The sequence below is a fragment of the Meriones unguiculatus genome, chromosome X (genome assembly GCF_030254825.1).
Source record: "Meriones unguiculatus strain TT.TT164.6M chromosome X, Bangor_MerUng_6.1, whole genome shotgun sequence".
Lineage (NCBI taxonomy): Eukaryota > Metazoa > Chordata > Mammalia > Rodentia > Muridae > Meriones > Meriones unguiculatus.
The window spans coordinates 82971121-82991092 of NC_083369.1; the positions used below are offsets into that span (position 1 = coordinate 82971121).

Consider the following 19972-nt stretch of genomic DNA (forward strand, 5'->3'; position numbering starts at 1 on the left):
ACACTCAGCCATGTTCATAGGAGTTTTATTCATAATAGCTAGAACCTGGAAAAAACCCAGATGCTCCTCAAATGAGGAATAGCTACAGAAATTGTGGTACATTTACACAGTGGAATACTTCTAAGAAATTAAAAACAAGGAAATCATGAAATTTGCAAGCAAATGGAAGGAACTAGAAAAGATCATCCTGAGTGAAGTTTCCCAGAAACAGAAAGACACACATGGTATATACTCACTCATAAGTGGATATTAGCTATATAATGTAGGATAAACATGCTAAAATCTATACTTGTAAAGAAGATAAAAAACAACAAAGAAGGCCCTAGAGAAGATGCTCAATCTTCATTCATTCGGGAGGACAAACATGATAGGCATTGGAAGCAGGAGAAGACAGTGAACAGGACAGGAGCCTACCACAGATGATCTCTGTGAGACTCTGCTAATCAAGATATGGAAGCAGAGGCTGTGACTCATAACCAGTCTTCGGGCAGAGTGTAGGTAATCATATGAAAGAATGGAGAGATAGAAAGACCTGGAGGGGCCAGGAGCTCCAAAAGGAGACCAGTAGAGCCAAAAGAGTTGAGCCTGGGGGACCTGCAGAGACTGATACCCCAACCAAGGATAACGCATGGATGGACTTAAAACCCTGCTCAAATGTAGCCCATAAAATCAGTCCACTGCTGGTGGGAATGTAAACTTGTACAACCACTCTGGAAATCAATCTGGCGCTTTCTCAGACAACTAGGAATAGTGCTTCCTCAAGATCCAGCCATACCACTCCTGGGCATATATCCAAAAGAGGCTCAAGTACACAAAAGGACATTTGCTCAACCATGTTTGTAGCAGCTTTATTTGTAAAAGCCAGAAGCTGGAAACAACCCAGATGCCCCTCAACTGAAGAATGGATGCAGAAATTGTGGTACATCTACACAATGGAATATTACTCAGCAATGAAAAATAAGGAAATCATGAAATTTGCAGGTAAATGGTGGGATCTGGAAAGGATCATCCTGAGTGAGTTGTCCCAGAAGCAAAAAGACACACATGGTATATACTCACTCATATAGACATACAACATAGGACAAACCCACTAAAACCTGTGCATCTAAAGAAACTAAGCAAGAGAGAGGACCCTAACTAAAATGTCCAATCCCCATGCGGAAAGGCAAAGAGGATGGACATCAGAAGAAGAAGAAAACAGAAAACAACCTAGGAACCTACCACAGAGGGCCTCTGAAAGGCTCTACCCTACAGACTATCAATGCAGATGCTGAGCCTGAAGGACAACTGTTGGGCAGAGTGAAGGGAATTTTATGTAAGAACTGGGAAATAATAAGAGCTGGAGAGGACAGGGTCTCCACAAGGAGAGCAACAGAACCAGAAAATTTGAACACAGGGGACTTCCCAGAGACTCATACTCCAACCAAGGACTATTCATAGAGATAACCCAGAACCCCTGCACAGATGTAGCCCAGTGCAGTTCAGAGTCCAGTTGGGTTACATAGTAATATGAAGAGGGACTGCCTCTGACATAATCTGATTGGCCTGCTCTTTGATCACCTCCCCCTGGGGGGGGAGCAGCCTTACCAGGCCATAATAGAGGACAATGCAGCCACTTTTGATTTGAACTGATAGACTAAGATCAGAAAGGAGAGGAGAACCTCCCCTATCAGTGGACTTGGGGAGTGGCATGCAAGCAGAGGGAGGAGGGAGGGTGGGATTGGGAGGGGAGGAGAGAGGGGCTTATGGGGGGATGCAGAATGAATAAAGTGTAATTGATGAAAATTTTTTAAAAAATAAATAAATAATAAAAAAATCAGTCTGCAAGTGTGTTCTTTAATAATGGGAGTAGAGGCTTTCTCTGGCATGAACTCAGTGAAAGGCTTTCTGATCACCTCCCTGGGGGGGGAGTGCAGCGTTGCCAGGCTACAGAGGAAGACAATGCATCCAACCTTGATAAGATCTGATAGACTAGGACAACAGAAGGAGAGGTAGACCTCACCTATCAATGTACTAGGGGAAGGGAATAGGGAGAAAAGATGGAGGGGGCCACAACCACGATATAAAATGAATAAATTGTAGTAAATAATGATATAAAAAATAAAATAATAATAATGAAAAGAATATATGAAAAATTATTCAGAGCCACAAATTTATCTACCATTAATATGCCAATATGTGAAGTTCTAACTTAGCTATATGTTAACCTGAAGGATGGAGAGAAAAAAGATAATGAGTGGAGAATAATATGAGCAATGAGAAGACTTTTGTTGAAGTGTATTGTGCTGATATTACTTCAGTAATGAATATGTTGAGAAGACATGCAAATAATATCAAATAAACACTAAATGAAGTGAAAGGTGATATTTACAGCCAAAAGATACCTTTTAGAAGGGCTAGAAAGGACAGAAATTTAAGCCAAATAAGTTATCAAGTAAAATGAACATACTAGCTTTTCAGAGAGTGATAGAAAGGAAAAGGAGATGAGTGGGATCCCTTGTTAAGGGAACAGGAGCTGTCTCTGAGATGGCTGCTGGGGAGAGGGGCGCAGCCTTACCAGGTGACAGAGGAAGACAATGCAGCCAGTCCTGATGAGACCTGATAGACTAGGGTCAGAGGAAAGGGGAGGAGGAACTCCCCTATCAGTGGACTTGGAAAGGGGAATGGGAGGGGAAGAGGGAGGGAGGTAAGGATTGGTAGGGAATGAGGTGGGGGCGGGGGACTACAACTGGGATACAAAGTGAACAAATTGTAATAAATTAAAAATGTTTAATTTATTATTAATTACAATTATTAGTAATTTTTTAAACATTAAAAATGTTTTAAAAAAAGAGGTGAGGAAAAGTGGGGTCAGTGCTATATAGAATGAGATTAGGAAATGACAATGATTTCAAGTGAGTCAGAAGATCATCTCTTTAATGAGTATGTACCTGCAGCTCTATACAGATTATCTATATCGAGCTACTACAAAAAAAACATTCTTACAAATATATTGTGTGTACCAATATTTAAGGGAAACAGAACTCTCACATATTTATAATGGGGAATAAAATCAGTCCAGCTTTTTTGGAAGTTAATTTGACATGATTTATCAATCTTCAGTATTTATCAAAATTAAAAATGCATAGATAATTTCAATAAGTTTTACTTCTAAACAACTGATGTCAACAATGGGGTACACATAAAATTATTAACTTTATTACTATAAAAAATACTTAATGAGTTGGGGGGCATGGAACATGCCTGTAATCCCAGCCTTTAGGGAGACAGAGGCAGGTGGATCTCCGTAAGTTTGAAGTCAGCTTGGTTAACAAAGGAAGACCAGGACAACCAAAGCTACCCAGAGAAATCTTGTCTTCAAAAACCAAAACACATGCTTGCTTAGGCAGCACATGTACTAAAATTGAAACAATACAGAGAAGATTAGCATGACCTCTGCACAAGGATGACAAGCAAATTGGTGAAGCATTCTGTATTTTTAAATCAATCTGGTGCTTTCTCAGACAATTAGGAATAGCGCTTCCTCAAGACCCAGCTATACCACTCCTAGACATATATCCAAAAGTTGTTCAAGTACACAACAAGGACATTTGCTCAGTCATGTTTGTAGGAGCTTTATTTGTAATAGCCAGAACCTGGAAACAACCCAGATGTCCATCAATGGAAGAATGGATATAGAAATTGTGGTATTTTTCACAATGGAATACTACTCAACAATCAAAAACAAGGAAACCATGAAATTTGCAGGCAAATGGTGGGATCTAGAAAAGATCATTCTGAGTGAAGTATCCCAGAAAGAGAAAGACACACATGGTATATACTCACTTATATAGACCTCTAAGATATGATAAACATGATGAAATCTATACACCTAAAGAAGATAAACAAGAAAAAAGACCCGGGGTAAGAGATCAATCCTCACTTAGAAAGACAAATGGGATGGGCATTGGATGTAGAAGAAAACAAGTAACAGGACAGGAGCCTACCACAGAGGGCCTCTGAAAGACTGCCTAGCAGTGTATCAAAACAGATACCAAGACTCATAACCAAACCTTGGGCAGAGTCTAGGGAATCATATGAAAGAAGAGGGAGTTAGTACGAGGTGGTAGAGAGGATAGGAGCTCCACAAGGACCAAATATATCTGGGCACAGGGGTTTTGTATAAGACTATTTCTCCAATCAAGAGCCATGTATGGATATAACCTAGAACCTCTGCTCGGATGTAGCCTGTGGTAGCTCAGTAACCAAGTGGGTACCCTAGTAAGGGGAACAAGGACTATTCCTGACATGAACTCAATGGCAGGCTTTTTGACCTTCCCCCCCAAAGGGAGGAGTAGCCCTGCTAGGCCACAGAGGAGGACTTTGCAGCCAGTCCTGAAGATACCTGATAAACTAGGGTCAGATGAAAGGGGAGGAGGTCCTCCCCTATCAGTGGACTTGAAAGGGGCAGGGAGGAGATGAGGGAGGGAGGGTGGGATTGGAAGGGAATGAGGGAGTGGAATACAGCTGGGATACAAATTTAATAAAATTTAACTAATAATAAAAATAAAAATAAATGAAAAAAAGGTGAGCTCAGAGGCCTAAACCATTTTCACACATCTTCTTCTTGATACTTTGCTGTAAAAGACTAAAATAATGAATTTCTTCAGAAAAAGAAAACAAAGCCTGAAAACAAAAAATAAATAATAATAAGAAGCTACAAGAGTTTGGATCTTAATTGCTTCTCCCAAAAATACAAGTGTTGGAACTTAGTCCCTGTAAGGATTTATTAGGAGGTGCTAAAACTTTTTGTTTGTTTGTTTGTGTTTTGATATAGAAAAGATTTATTGTGGAAAGGTGGAGGGGAGAGGGAGAAGCAGGTTGGGGCCCCAGAGAGAGACAGAGAGAAGAAGAGAAACCAAGGGAGTGAGAGTTAGAGAGGACACAAGGGGTGCCAAGCAGGTTCTTATATCCAGTGCACCTAGCGCTCACCTGGCAGAGGCAGGTGATGATGTCAGAGGTTCCTAGGTAGTGGTAAAACTTTTAAGAGATGGGATCTTATTGTGAGTGGGGGAGCACTTTGCCTCACAGGAGTGTGCCCATGAAACTGACACTTTCTTTTGTTTTTTTTACCAAATATGAAATGAACAGCTTTTCTCTGCCAGGAAAACAATTTATCAGAGGGTAGAGTTTCTAAAACTGTCAGTTAAAATAAACCTGTTCTATTTGTAAGTTCGTTAACAGATATTTTGTTATGGTGAACAGAAGCTAACTAAAATTGTGACAATGGGATACTGTAAACATTTTATAATACACTTAAGCATTTGGTAACTCAGTAGCTGTTGAACATAATGGCCTTTAAGACTCTTATTTAGAGGCAGGAGTGATGGCTCAGCCTTTAATGGTCCCTGATGCCAGGTTTGAGGCCTGAGTTACAGTACCCAGGCACATATGATGGAGGGAGGGAATTGACTTCCCAAAGCTGTCTTCTGTCCTCCACCTGTGCATGTATGCTCCACCAAAATGTAACCAAAACCAACAACAACCCCCCAATCTAATTTCTTTTTAATAAAGTGTTTCCTATTTATCTGTTTTTAACTCATGGAGTAAAATCAACCCTTTCCATATATCATTGGATTTAGGGTCATCCATGGGGGCAGGTAAATTCTACCCATTATCGCACTCTTAAAGAAAACAGATTTCATTTTCTAGTAGTTATCAACTGCCAATAGCTCTTCAGCTAAGGGATGGGGCAGCAAAAGCTTCGTCTCTGTGAAGAAATTTTAAATTACATTTACTTAGGTCACAAAGTACCCTCCTTAAAAATCTTATGTTTTAAATACTTGGTCTGTAATCCAAACAGTGTTCAGAAACAGGGTCTTAGAGAAGTGCAAGAACCATGATACTCTGGCTTCACTGATGAATCAGCATATTGATGACTTCAGAAGTTGATGGTATTATTGGGAGGTAATAGAAAGTTTAGGAGGTAGGTCTTCCAAGTACATCATTTTTTTTCTCTCTCTCTCCCTTCCATCCTCCTTTCTTCCCTCCATTTTCCTTCTAAATTACCACTACAACCTCATCCATATTGGGTTTATTTGTTTTTTGATTCACCATTCACATTTATTCTCAATTAGTCATTCCCTCATTCTTGGTTAACATATCAGTGTATTGTGCCCTTGTTCTTCACCCTACGAACAATGGTGGCTTTAGTCAGGTAGTTACCATCTCCCATTTTCAGCTTCTTTGTCCTTCTATAATCTGTATGACCAAGTGCCAATTTTAAACATCTTCATTCTAATTTCTATCATATTCTTTATGTCTAGATTCCAAATGATACAGGCACACAACATAAAGAGCTGTGACTAAGAGTGGAGGAGAAATATCTGATTGTCACTGATTCTTAAGAAAGATTCCAGTTTCAGACCTGCCTTCTTTAACTGAATTCTACGAGCATGAGCTGAAACTGAAAGTAATATCCAATGCCAGGACTGTGGTAAAGGCTTTAAAAAGATTTAACATTTTCACTAAATCAAAGCAAAGAAATAAATTATTTCTGTCTTGATGGTATATACTCAATGTTTCCATCAGCAAGTCCTGCAAAGTATTAATTAAATGTCTACAGTATGCCTAACCAGTACTGAAAGTAAATGCAAGCATCAGTGGTAATGCATAATCAATTGAATGTATTTATGACTATTTCCTCATTATTTCCTAATGAGGAGTTCAAGAAGCTATGCATGGCTGTAGATAGCTGGCAGACTACTACATCAATACACTGGGTCTGTCAGAGTCAGCTCAGGGTTTTAGAAATGCTTATTTGTACATTTCATGAAGCCAATACGCATAGAAGAAAGAGTTTGCTCTATGTCATCCATCACATCATATCCTATAGACCGAGTCCAAATATATTAGGGAACAAACTGTGAATAATAGTGTTCTTCAAAATTCATAAAGAAAAATTTCCATTTGGTACTATGAACAAAAATACTGAAGAAACTTTTCTGAAACCTAAATTACTGTGTGAAAGCTGGGCATTTTTATTCCACCATTGATTTTATTACACTGCAAAAGATAATGTTCTAATTGGGATTTTCCAAAATTCTAGACATTAAATTTTAAGTGACTATTGTCCATTGTAATAGCTGTCAAGAAAGTTATGGGCAGAAACTAAATAGAATCTTTCTTTAAAATATTATTAGTATTTTAGGTATAATTTTCAATAATAAAATAATCTTTGTTAATTAAAAAAAGTACTTTAGATTCATAAAGAAAATTTTATAGAAACACTGTGCTCAGGGAAATAAAACTAATTTAAGGGATTGTCAATGTTTAGCTAATTCTGAGGTTAAGCTCATCTGAAAAATAAAGAAAAGGAGGCTCCAAGATGGCTACAACCAGCATGCACCACATCTGAGAGGCAGAGAAACTGAAACTCAGAAACTGGTGAGTGGAGGGGTGGCTGAAGCCAGAACATCGACTTTGAGGATTCCAGGGCTAGAGGGGACAATTCTTGAGCTGAGACAGATTGGATCCAGGTTACCCAGTGACATCTCCAGGGTCTGAAGGTGGCAAACTTTCTACCGCTTGCATTTTCTTTTGCTTTTGCTTTTGCTTTTGCTTTTGCTTTTGCTTTTGCTTTTGCTTTTGCTTTAGCTTTAGCTTTAGCTTTTGCTTTTGCTTTTGCTTTTGCTTTTGCTTTTGCTTTTGCTTTTGCTTTTGCTTTTGCTTTTGCTTTTGCTTTTGCAGCAGCAGCAGCAGAAGCAGCAGCAGCAACAGCAGCAGCAGCAGGTGCTGCTGCCCCAAGTACTGGACTTCCTACAGGGCTGCTACTGCTGGCTGAGTCCACTACCCTAAGCACCAGCTTCCCTGCTCAGTGACTGAGAAGATGGAGCCTCTCCCTAGTAAGGGTCTCCCTGTTTGGTGGCTGCAGTAGTAGCAGCCATGGCTGCCTCAAGTACAGGCCTCTATGCCTGGTGGCCAAACAGCAGACACCACTGAGGGATCTCCAATGTATTCATTTGCCAAAACTGAGAGTAGAAATCCTAGGACCTCCTGTGCTTTACACATATGCCTGGCATGTGAGTGAGTGCACCTTGAAGTGAGTGCATGTAGAACCCCAGATCCTGGATCCCTCTACCCTAGCAGCCAGACATAGGATCCTTCCCACCCACAAAGACACTGTTGGCAACACAAAGATATCTAGGACAGTGATCTCAACATTAAAGCCCTTGTTCTGTGGGTTTCTAAGTGGAGTCAAGGCAAACAATTCCTGGAGCCAAGATGGTGTAACCCAGACAGATATGAGTGCCTAGCAGACAGTACAACAGGCCTGTGGGCCACTGAGCCACCTGCTCTTGCATGTGGAACCCATGATCTCTGCCATTACACCTACCTGCACTTAGACACACTAGCACCCTGTCCTTCAAGGCACACTTCCATGCATACTCCTGAGCTTGTGCAATGTGCCTGTGACCTCCCTCCCTAAAACACCAGCATCCACTCTCAAACCAGTGGACCTCTCTCATCTTCCTGAAGAATACTACAGACTCTAGAGACAGACATATCTGGTCTATGGTATAGGCTCAAGGAACAAAGAGCCAAGGCTATGGATAAGCAGATGGCTAGAGGCCAGTATAAGAACACATCCAACAATAATAGGACATAATGGCTTCACCAGCAACCCCAAAAAACAAATGGCTATTTTAATTCATCAAAAACACGGGAAAATGATCTCAAATCTCTGCTTATCCAGTTATTAGAAACACATAAAGAGGAAACATACAAAGCTCTCAAAGACACACAAGCAAATACAGCCAAACAAAGAGAGACACATATAAAGGTACATATAGATGCACATATAGAGGAAATGAACAAAAAATAGAGGCCATCATCGACAGACAGGAATTTACATTCAGACGGATGAAGGAAATAGTGCAAGACATGAAAACAGAATTAGAATCAATAAAGAAAACATACAGAGAGAAACTCCTGAGATGGAAAACCTAGTGAAGATATCTGGAAACCAACAAAATCCAAGATATGGAAGGAGGGAATCTCAGAAGGTAAAGACACAATTGAAGAAATCAATATATCTCACAAAAGTACGTAAACTCAGAGAAGGTCCTGACACAAAACATTCAAGAAATCAAAGACACAATGAAAAGATAAAACATAAGAAGAATAGGAATAGATAAAAAAAAAAAATGATTGCAGGTTCCAAGGACCAGAAAATATTTTCAAGAAAATCAAGAAGAAAATTTTCCCAACTTCAAGAAAAAGATGTCCATAAACATACAAGATGTTTACAGAACACCAAATAGACTAGACCAGAAAAGAAACTCCACATGTCAAATAATAGTCAAAACACACAAACTACAGAACAAAGAAAAAAATATTAAAAGCAGCAAGGGAAACAGGCCAAGTAACATATAAAGGTAAACCGAATTTCATTGAATTCTAGCAAGTTTCTATTTTTTTTTTTAATTTCTTCCCTGACCCAGCTACCATTGAGTAGAGAGTTGTACTATGAAACAACTCTCAACAGAAACTATGAAAGCCAGTAGGGGCTGGGTAGATGTCATGTAGACTCCAAGAGACCACAAATGCCAACCCAGACTACTATACCTAGCAAAACTTGCAATCACCATAGATGGAGAAAACAAAATATTTCATGACAAAACTAAACTTAAACAGTATCAATTGGAAGGGGAGGAGGGCCTCTCCTATCAGTGGACTTGGGGAGGGCCATGTGAGGAGAAGGAGGGAGGGTGGAATTGGGAGGGGGCTACAGCTGGGATACAAAGTGAATAAATTATAATAAATAAAAAATAAATTAAAAGAAAACTATCTACACAATAACCCAGACATACAGGAGATACTAGAAGGAAAACTTCCATCTAACAAAATCAACTACACCCAAGAAAACAGAATATAGATGGTCCCAACAAAAAATTAAAAGAACACACAAACACACTATCACCACTAACTCCACAATAAAGGAAGTAAACTTCATTGCTCACTATTATTTATCAACAACAATGAACTCAACTTTCCAGTAAAAAGACACAGACTAAGAATGGTTGTGGAAACAAGATCCAACATTCTGCTGTATCCAAGAAACACACCTCTGCAACACAGATAGACACTACCTCAGAGTAAAGGGCTGGAAAAAGGTTATTTCAAGCAAATGGACCCAGAATACATGTTAGAGTAGCAATCCTTATATCTAATAAAGTAGATTTTCAACCAAAATTGATCAAAAAAGGTCAAAATGGACACTTCATTCTCATCAAAATCCACCAGGATGACATCACAATCCTGAACATTTTTGCTGGAAAGACAAGGGCTCCTGCATTTGTCAAAGAAACATTATTAAAGTTTAAATCACACATCAATCCCAACACCTTAATAGTGAGAAACTTCAACAGTCCACTCTCACCAAGGGACAGATAATCTAGTCAGAAGCTATCTAGGGAAATAATGACACTTACAGAGGTCCTAAATCAAATGGACCTAATAGATATCTACAGAAACTTTCACCAAAATGCAAAAGAGTATACCTTCTTCTAAGTACCTCATGGAACTTTCTCAAAAATTGACCATATTGTTGAGCACAAAGCAAGCCTCAACAGATACAAAAAGATCGAAATAATCCCTTGTATTCTATCTGAAAACCATGGCCTAAAACTAGATCTCAATAAAAACAGAAATAACAAAAAATCTACATATAAATGGAAACTAAACAACTCTCTATTGAATGATAGCTGGGTCAGGGAAGAAATTAAAAAAAAAAAATAGAAACTTCCTAGAATTCAATGAAAATGAAGGCACAACTTAGCCAAACTTATGGAACACAATGAAAGCACTGCTAAGAGGAAAGTTCATAGCCTCCAGACATCTCATATAAGCAACTTAACAAATGGCACACCTAAAAACTCTAGGGAAAAAAAAAAAACAGACACACCCAAGAGGAATAGATAATTGGAAATAATCAAACTTAGAGTTGAAATCAATGAATTATAAACAAAGAAAAACAGTCAAAGAATCAATGAAACCAAGAGCTGGTTCTTTGACAAAATCAACAGAATAGACAAACCAATAGCCAAACTAACTAAAAGACAGAGAGAAAATATCCAAATCAGCAAAATCAGAAAGAAAAACGGGAATATAATGACAGACATCGAGGAAATCTTAATGATCATTAGGTCTAACTACAAAAGCCTATATACCACAAAATTTGAATATCTAAAGGAAATGGACAATTTTCTTGACAGATTCCATTTATCAAAATTAAAACAAGAGCAGGTAAATAGTCCTATTTCCTCCAAGGAAATAGAAGCAGTCACAAAAAGTCACCCTTCCAAAAAAAGCCAAGGGCCAGATGTTTTCTTTGCAGAATTCTACTAGACCTTCAAAGAAGAGCTGATGCCAGTACTCTTCAAACTATTCCTCAAAATAGAAACAGAAAGAAAATTACCAAATTCATTCTATCAGGGCACAGTAACATTGATACCTAAACCACACAAAGAACCAACAAAAAAAGTAGAATTTCAGAACCTTGCTCCATTGCTGGGGGGAATATAAACTTGTACAACTAATTTGGAAATCAATATGGTGCTCTCTCAGAATATTAGGAATAGTGCTAACTCAAGGTCTGCTAAGCATATATAAAATATGCTCAAATATACAACAAGTACATTTGCTCAACCATGTTCTTAGCAGCTTTAGTCGTAATAGCCAGAATTAGAAAACAACCTAGATGTACCTCAACTGATAAATGGATACAGAGATTGTGGTACATTTACACAATGGAATATTACTCAGCAATTAAAAACAAGAAAATCATGCAATTTGTAGGCAAATGGATGGAACTAGAAAAGATCATCCTGAGTGAGGTAACCCAGAAGCAGAAAGACTCACATGGTATATACTCACTTAAAAGTGAATATTAAACATTAAACTATAATATAGGATAAAAATACTAAAATTTGTGCACCCAAGGAAGCTAAGCAAAAACGAGGGCACTAGGGAAGTGGCTCAGTCTTCATTAAAAATACAAACAGGATAGACATCAGAAGTGGTAGAAAACTGGAATCAGGACAGGAGCCTACCATAGAGGGCTTCTGAAAGTCTCTATACATCAGGGTATTGAAGCAGATGCTGACATTCATAGCCAAACTTGGGCATAGTGCTGGGAATTATAAGAAAGAAGGGGGAGATAGAAAGACCTGGAGGGGAGAGGAGCTCCAATAGAAGAAAAACAGAACCAAAATATTTGGGTCCAGGGCTATTTTCAAAGACAGGTACTCCAACTAAGAGCAACATATTGAGATAATCCAGAGCCCCTGCTCAGATGTAGTCTCCAAAGTGTTCCCTAGTAAGGGTACAGAGACTGTCTCTGACATGAACTCAGTGGCTGGCTCTTTGATCACCTATCCTGAGGGGGGAGCAACTTCATCAGGCCACAGAGGAACAAATGCAGCCAGTCCTGATGAGTCCTGATAGGCTAGGTTTGAACAGTAGGGGAAGAGGACCTCCACTATCAGTGGACTAGAGAAGGAGTATGGCAGGAGAAAAGAAAGGGAGGACGGGGTTGGGAGGAGATGACAGAAGGGGCAACAGCTGGGATACAAAGTGAGTAAATTGTAATAAGTAAAGAGAAAATAAATTAAAAAGTAAATGAAGAATTTTTTTCTCATGTTGTAAAAGTGTTGGTAAAGAAAAATTATGTTTAACATTTTCATAGAAAACAAGACATATTTTCATTTCTTAATGAATATTTGGAAATTGTATTTGTGAATATATTAAAGAATAACACCCATATATAATGACAATATCAATTATTTGGTGTAGAAAGTCATTTTCAGTAATACTGTAAAGAAGGGAGATTAGCAAATAGTTGTTGATAAAATACACGAAATTACCATTTGTTACAAAACTGTCCCCAAATATTAAGAATTATAGATTGGGTTTGGGAAGATAGCTCCATCAGCAAATATCTAAAACCCTGAGCTGACTCGAGCCTAGGAACCTCACTTTGATTGTCAACATCCATGTAGAATAAATAAAATGCTGAACATGTTAGTTTGAATTTGTAACTCCATCACCACTGAGTCAGATACAGCACAATAGCTAGGGCTTTCAGGAGAGCCAATCTAGCTAAATTGCTGAGTTCAGAGATGCAATGAGAGTCCTAGTCTACAAAATTTACAGGAAGATCCATCTAGGAATCTAACTTTGTCCTTCTCATGCATGTGCACATATGTTGTGCTCCCATACAAATGGACATATTCACATACACATCAGTATATACTAAATAAAGATAACTAATATTTGAAATCTTAATAGATAATGTATTATGAAAATATAGTTATAGTTCACTTTTAAAAAAGCATAACATGTATGTGTATGTCTTGGATTTTTGTTCACACTATTTTTCAAATATGCAATACCTCAACAGATGGATTAATGGACTTTCTTTAAAATCACTTACTTTTGGAATATAGAAGAATGAATGTTAATTTGCATATCAGTGTATTCAGATGTATGTGAATGCTTATAAAGTACAGACATTTGGTTTCTCTGGAGTATTTTATGCTTTCTACCATCTTCATGTATAAATTTGTTTTACAAATATTTTGAGATGAAAGTTTAGCTACATCATTCTGCTTTTTCCTTTCTTCCTCCCAACCCATGTAACAACCCTTGCTCTCTCTGATTCTGGCCTTTATTTCCTATAATCATTGATCTATTCCTTTTTGTATATATGTCATTCTCTGTCTGTAGAGTATTATGTTAATATATGCAAATAATTTCAAGGGATGACCACTTGGTATTGGGTAACCAATGGTGGGACTCTTTCCTGAAGAAGAGTAATTTCCTTTCTTTAAGCATTTCTTAGTTGGATGTAGTTCTTTGTCTAGTGTCAGGGCCCTGTGGAATTTACCTCTTCTATGTTAGAATATCTATTTGTGTCATCACTATTCAGGTCTTGTTTGGAAGCCATGTTGGTGAGATTTTATGGGTGTAGTTCCTTTCATTTTGCCACAGTCAAGATGGCAAAAAACAACAAAAGAGCCTGGAGAGAATTTGACAGAATATGTGGGGAAAGTGGAACCCCCATTCACTGTTAGTGGCATTGAAAACTTGTCTAGCCACTCTGTAAATCACTGTAAAAAACCCTAAAAAAATCTCAAAGTAAATTACCATAAAAAACAACTATACCACTCTTTGATTTACACACAAAGGATGCAAAATTTTATGCTGCAGATACTTGCTCAGCCATGTTCACTGAAGGTCAGTTCACAATATTCAACAAATGGAAATGTCTTTCAAGTAAAAAATAGATAATTAAAATTTGGTTCTTATACACACTGAATATCATGCAGTTGTAAATAAAATAAAATCATGAAATTGTGAGGTAAATGGAAACAACTAATAAAGATTATAAGAGTTGGAAAACCCAGACTCAGAAATCCAAACATCATATATTATTTCTCATCTAAGGACCCAAACTTAAAATCTTCAAATGTGAGTATATAACCCAAAGTAAGGACAGAAACAATGAAAACAAAGGTGCCATTGTAAGAGATAGGAAGAGATTAGGGAATAGCAGGGTACCAAGGAATTTGAAGGAGGAAATGGGAAAAACAGGGGTGCTTTAGTTAAAAAGGTAGAGATATGTCAATACAGAAGGAATAGGAGGAATGAAGGTAAAATAACAATAAGCATGCCTGAAAAATATTTAAGAATTCACGTTATTATTGACTTATGTATATTTGCTTTTAATATACAGAACAAGGAGATAAATAAAACTCCATATTTATAATCACAAGTCATGAATTATTTTGGAATGAAGACATTTAACTATATAAAATGTATAAAATGCCTCATTTGGTCTTAAAGTAAAATCAATTAAGTTATTCTGGATTAATGTTTATTATTATTATTATTATTGACTGTAATAAGAACAAAATATTTTCTAAATAATGCTTGTATATCTCTTATAGAAAATCTTCCAAATTTCAAAGGATGTGCTGTTACCTATGTATTACATTTCCTACATTTCAGAGGTAAGTCATATATTTCATTAATTTTAGAGTACATGTGGTGGTTTGAATAAGAATGGCCTCCCTAGGCTCATAGATGCCTTGTCCCAGTTGACAGAACAATTTGGAAAGGATTAGTAGGTGTGACCTTGTTGAAGGAGGTGTGTCACTGGAGTTGAGGTGGGCTTTGTGGTTTCAAAAGCCCATACTACTCCCTATTACCTCTTTTTTTTTTTTCTCTCTGACTTAGGGCTGTGTCTCAAGATGTAAGTTCTCAGCTACTTATACATTGTTATGCTGGCCTGCCTGCTAACATGTTCCCATCCATGAAGTTCATGGCCTCACCCTCTGAAACTGCAAGCCAACATCAAACTCCTTTTTTCCTCGGTCATGGTGTTTTATCATGGCAATAAAAAAGTAACTGAGGCAGTGCAGACAGTAGAATTCATATAGCTCAGCACTATTTGAGAGAAACTTTACATTCACTACCTTATTCAGTCGTTAAGACAAAGCTTACAGTGTTCTTAGTCTCCTTTTATAAAAGTAAACAAAAGTTCCAAGATTTTAAGAAACTTTCCCAAAGCCCACAGCAACTTAAAGAAGATTCTCAGGTCCTTTCATTCTCTAAAGCCTGTGCTTTCTCATCTGTAATAACATTATTGTCTCTCTATGGACTATCTGCAAGCAAATGGGAGAATTCGAAGGAGAAAATAAGATTACATGTTCTAAGACTACAACAATATAACTCCATCAGTACCCTAAAAAATAATACAGAAAAAAATCTAGAGAAAGTTATGGAATTATTTTTGTATTTTATCTAATGTATGACAGAACTGAAGAATGCCCTATGGGTTCTCTTTTTGGTGAGGAAAGTCTATGGTATTTGTATTTCATTTTTTAAATGCAGATAGAAAAGTTTAAAACAGGACAAGGGATATTAGGTTAATGGTAGCCATACAAAGCCAATGAATATGCTAATTCTATTTTCTTATTATTTGTATTAATGAAAGTATTACTCTGTTTGGCCTGCCTTTCTCATAATTTTTTAACATGAGTCAAGGTAACAAAATATAATCTTAAAAGAATGCTTCCTTTACAAAGGCCTCAGATTTTGTGTTGTAACTGTTTTTCACATATTTATATGACTATGGTCTGGACATAACTCTATATAATTGAGGGAGAGAAAGGAAGTGGAGGGGTGAAAAAAGTTTCTATTTGAAATTTATCCTTTTGTTTTATAAAAAATGCTGGATTTGGGGGTTATTATATTTTAAATTATTTTATTTTATTTATTTTTTTATTACTAGTTACATTTTATTAACTCTGTATCCCAGCTGTATCCCGCTCCCTCATTCCCTCCCAAACCTTCCCTCCCTCCCTCATCTCCTCCCTGCCCCTTGCCAAGTCCACTGATTGGGGAGGACCTCCTTCCCTTTCATCTGATCCTGTTTTATCAGGTATCTTCAGGACTGGCTACAAAGTCCTCCTCTGTGGCCTAGTAAGACTGCTCTTCCCTTGGGGGGTGGGGCTGTCAACGAGACTGCCAACATCTTCATCAAATATTATTTATCAACCTATAAATATTCAAGAACACATTATCTCAGAACTTACTCTCATGGCTACATATAATTTCTTCCAGTATTACCAGTACTTGTGATAAGATTAGAGTTTACTACACAGTTCTCTCAGGATGTTGTTTCTCTGAATGCCTAAAACATCTGAAAGGATAATGATCTGAGGTTTTCATAAATTTACAAAATAGGTAGGATATTCTATTGTACCATATATCTCATTGTGGAAAATGTTTAAATAAGATATAGATTTATGAGCCTGGCATTCCCACACTCAGGGAGGCACATCTTTGTGAGTCTGAGGCCAAGCTGATTTAACAAGTGAGTCCAGGACAGCCAAGGCTACACAGAGAAACCCTGTCTCAAAAAACCAAAAAGAAAAGCAAAAATAAATTTATGAAGAGATTTCATCTGATTTTGTGTTTTCTTATTACTCAATAATGAGGATTTGAAGAGAATGATTTCCAGCATCTCAGTATGTCTTGGCTATCATAGTCATTGAAAAGATTGTAAGATTTCTGCAGGATAGACTTAGATAGCTCCCTCCATGAAAGGAAGTCATTGAGTTGCGTAAGAATAAATATTCAAAAGGAAAAATGCTACACTAGATAGACTGACTCATATGCATATGGAAAGTCCTGGTGAAATTTGGTGGGGAACAAAACAAAATGACATGAATGCAGTAGGGTAATATGTAGGAAGGAAAACAGAGAAATTGTGATTAGAGGGGGTTCAGAGAGAGTGTAGGTGAATGTAATAAAATATGTAATATACATGCATGGATACTGTTAAGTAATACATTTAATTTAAAACTAAATAAAATATTTTGAAAGATAAAAACCTCGGTTGCTCAACAGCAAATGCATTAAAAACTAGAATAAGGTGATTGAGGAGTACATATTCCAGGACAGCTTCAGACATATAAGGCAACGATGATATCACTCTTGAAAAACAATATTGATTTCACATGATCCAGAAGATACCAAACAATTCAACCAAAATGTTTGTATTGTCTGCCTTGGGATTAATGATATTGTAAATTGTTACCAACAGAAAAGTAAAGAAAGGCTAGCATTTAATACGGCAATAGACACCATCATTTGAACAAAGCAGCAGGCTACGAAATAGGTGATGATTTTTTTTACTAGCTACACATCCCATTTGGGCTAATATCTAAAATAAATATCAAAGAAATAAAAAAATAGACACAAAATCCAAACAACCAACTTTTTAGAAGGTGGTACAGATCTTAACTAAGATCTTACCAAATGAAGACATACAAATGGCATAGAACCACGTAAAAATGTTCAACATCTTTAATCATCAGGGAAATGCAAATCTAAACTACACTGAGATTTCATTTTATAACTGTCAGAATGTCTAAGACCAATGAAGCAAGTGACTCTGATGTTGGGGAGGATGTTGAATAAGGGGAACACTCATCCATTGCTGGTGGGAGTGCAATCTTGCCACTGTGGAAATCCCTGGGGCAGTTTCTCAGAAAGATGGAAATTGATAGTCCTCAATATGCAGGTATAACTGCTCTATTCATAATAGCCAGACTGGAAACATCCCCAGATGTCTATCAACATCTAGAGTGGATAGAGAAAATGTGGTACATTTATACAATGGAAAACTACTGAACCATTAAAAAAATATTGAAATACAGAGGTGAGTGGATGGAGCTATAAAAAATAGTGAGTGAGGTAACCCAGAACTAGAAGACAAATGTAGCATATATTCTCTTAAATGTTAATGTGAGATGTTAAGTCTTCAATTAGCAAGTTATAATCCATATTACTGTAGATGTTAAGTATAGAGAAAAAGATTGGGGAGGATGAATAGATCTCCCCATGTAAGTGGAAATAGAACAGATAGTTATTGATGAGTGGAAGTACTGGAATGGGTGGATTAAATGGAGTGGGAGATGAAAGAGGAAGTGAAGGAGAGAATATGAGGAGGGACAAATAAAACTAAGAACAGTTTGAGGGGTTGTATAGAAGCCTACTATAGCAGAAGCTTCCCAAAATATATAAATGTGTCAATGCAATCTAAATGGAAATTGCCAATAATGAGGGAGCACCCCAACTAGACATCTCTCATAGCCAAATGAAGCTCCCAGTACCAGCAATGGGTTATGAATTTTTGGCCAAAGGGGCTATTGGTTGTTCTCTCCAAACTAATGGCTAGGGCTTATTGCTGAAGACAAAACCTTCATGACTCATTAAACGTGGAAAAGTTGAGCTGCTGGTTACCTAGAGCTGTCACCCCTAAGAACTATTGTTTATGATACTGAAAAGTACTTTGCATGCCACCAAAAGAGAAAGGTAATTATCAACCCAGCTACAAACCTTTCAGTCTACAATTGTGACATGCATGGAGGATACACTGGTGCAACAGAGGCACAAAACTTGTGAGATTCATCAGGTTTTTTTTTCTTTTGTTTTTTGAGAAGGTTTCTGTGTAGTCCTGGTTATCCTGGAACTCATTCTGTAGACCAGGCTGGCCTTGGACTCAGATATCCATTTGCTTCTATCCCCTGAGTGCTGGAAGGCACAGGATCTGTCTAGAAACCCTCACAACAAAGAAAATATTCTAAAATACAAACCAGAACAGCAAGGAAAAAGGTAGTGGAAGTTATTAAATTATTATACTTCTAGGGTACCTTTAAAATGTCAAACTGATTTTATCCTCTAAAACAATTATATCCATTTTGTATTGGTAAAATTTGGAGAGATTTAGTAACTAAAGTTACTTGACATGCCATTGGCAAAATATAGGTCATACTTTAAAGCTGATATTATATACAGTTTCAAAGATTTGATACCTAGGGCCTTTAATACTGAGCAGTACAAATAAATCTTTATGCATTCAGTCTGTAAAGTAGGCAGTAGGCAAGGGCACATAAGGCATGAGGACTTGGAGAAAATATTGCTGGCATGTATAAGTCTAAGAAAAACCCCCCTTTTCTTTAATAATTGCTAATCTTAGTACTCTCTTAGTCATCTCCACAGATTTCCCATGCCTCAAGTTTCTTCATTAATCCATGTAATTTGGGGTCATATGGCTTTAAAACCTTCCTGACTCACTCCTTTTTCATATTTTGGTTTCAGGTGTTCCTGTCTTATGTTCTACCCTGATATTTTTATACTTTTTTATTTTTTTAATTTTTTAAATATTAGTTACAGTTGATTAACTTTGTATCCAAGCTGTAGCCTGCTCCCTCATTCCCTCCCAATACCCTCATCTCCTCCCTGCCCCTTTCCAAGCCCACATGAAGTCAATGGCTGCCTCTTTGACCTCTCCCCTCCCAAGGGAAGAGCAGCCTTGCTAGGCCACACATGTGGACATTACAGACAGTCCTGAAGAAAC

General features: G+C 37.4%; 1 protein-coding gene and 1 non-coding gene across 2 annotated transcripts in view; one reads left to right on the forward strand and one right to left on the reverse strand.

Moving 5' to 3' along the window:
- Nucleotides 1-19972, reverse strand: part of Tenm1 (teneurin transmembrane protein 1) — a 1125448-nt gene that overhangs the window by 595994 nt on the left and 509482 nt on the right. The gene's annotated exons all lie outside the window — the stretch shown is intronic.
- Nucleotides 3378-3480, forward strand: LOC132650308 (U6 spliceosomal RNA). The gene has a single exon (XR_009588675.1). It is a non-coding gene; the product is annotated as a U6 spliceosomal RNA (small nuclear RNA).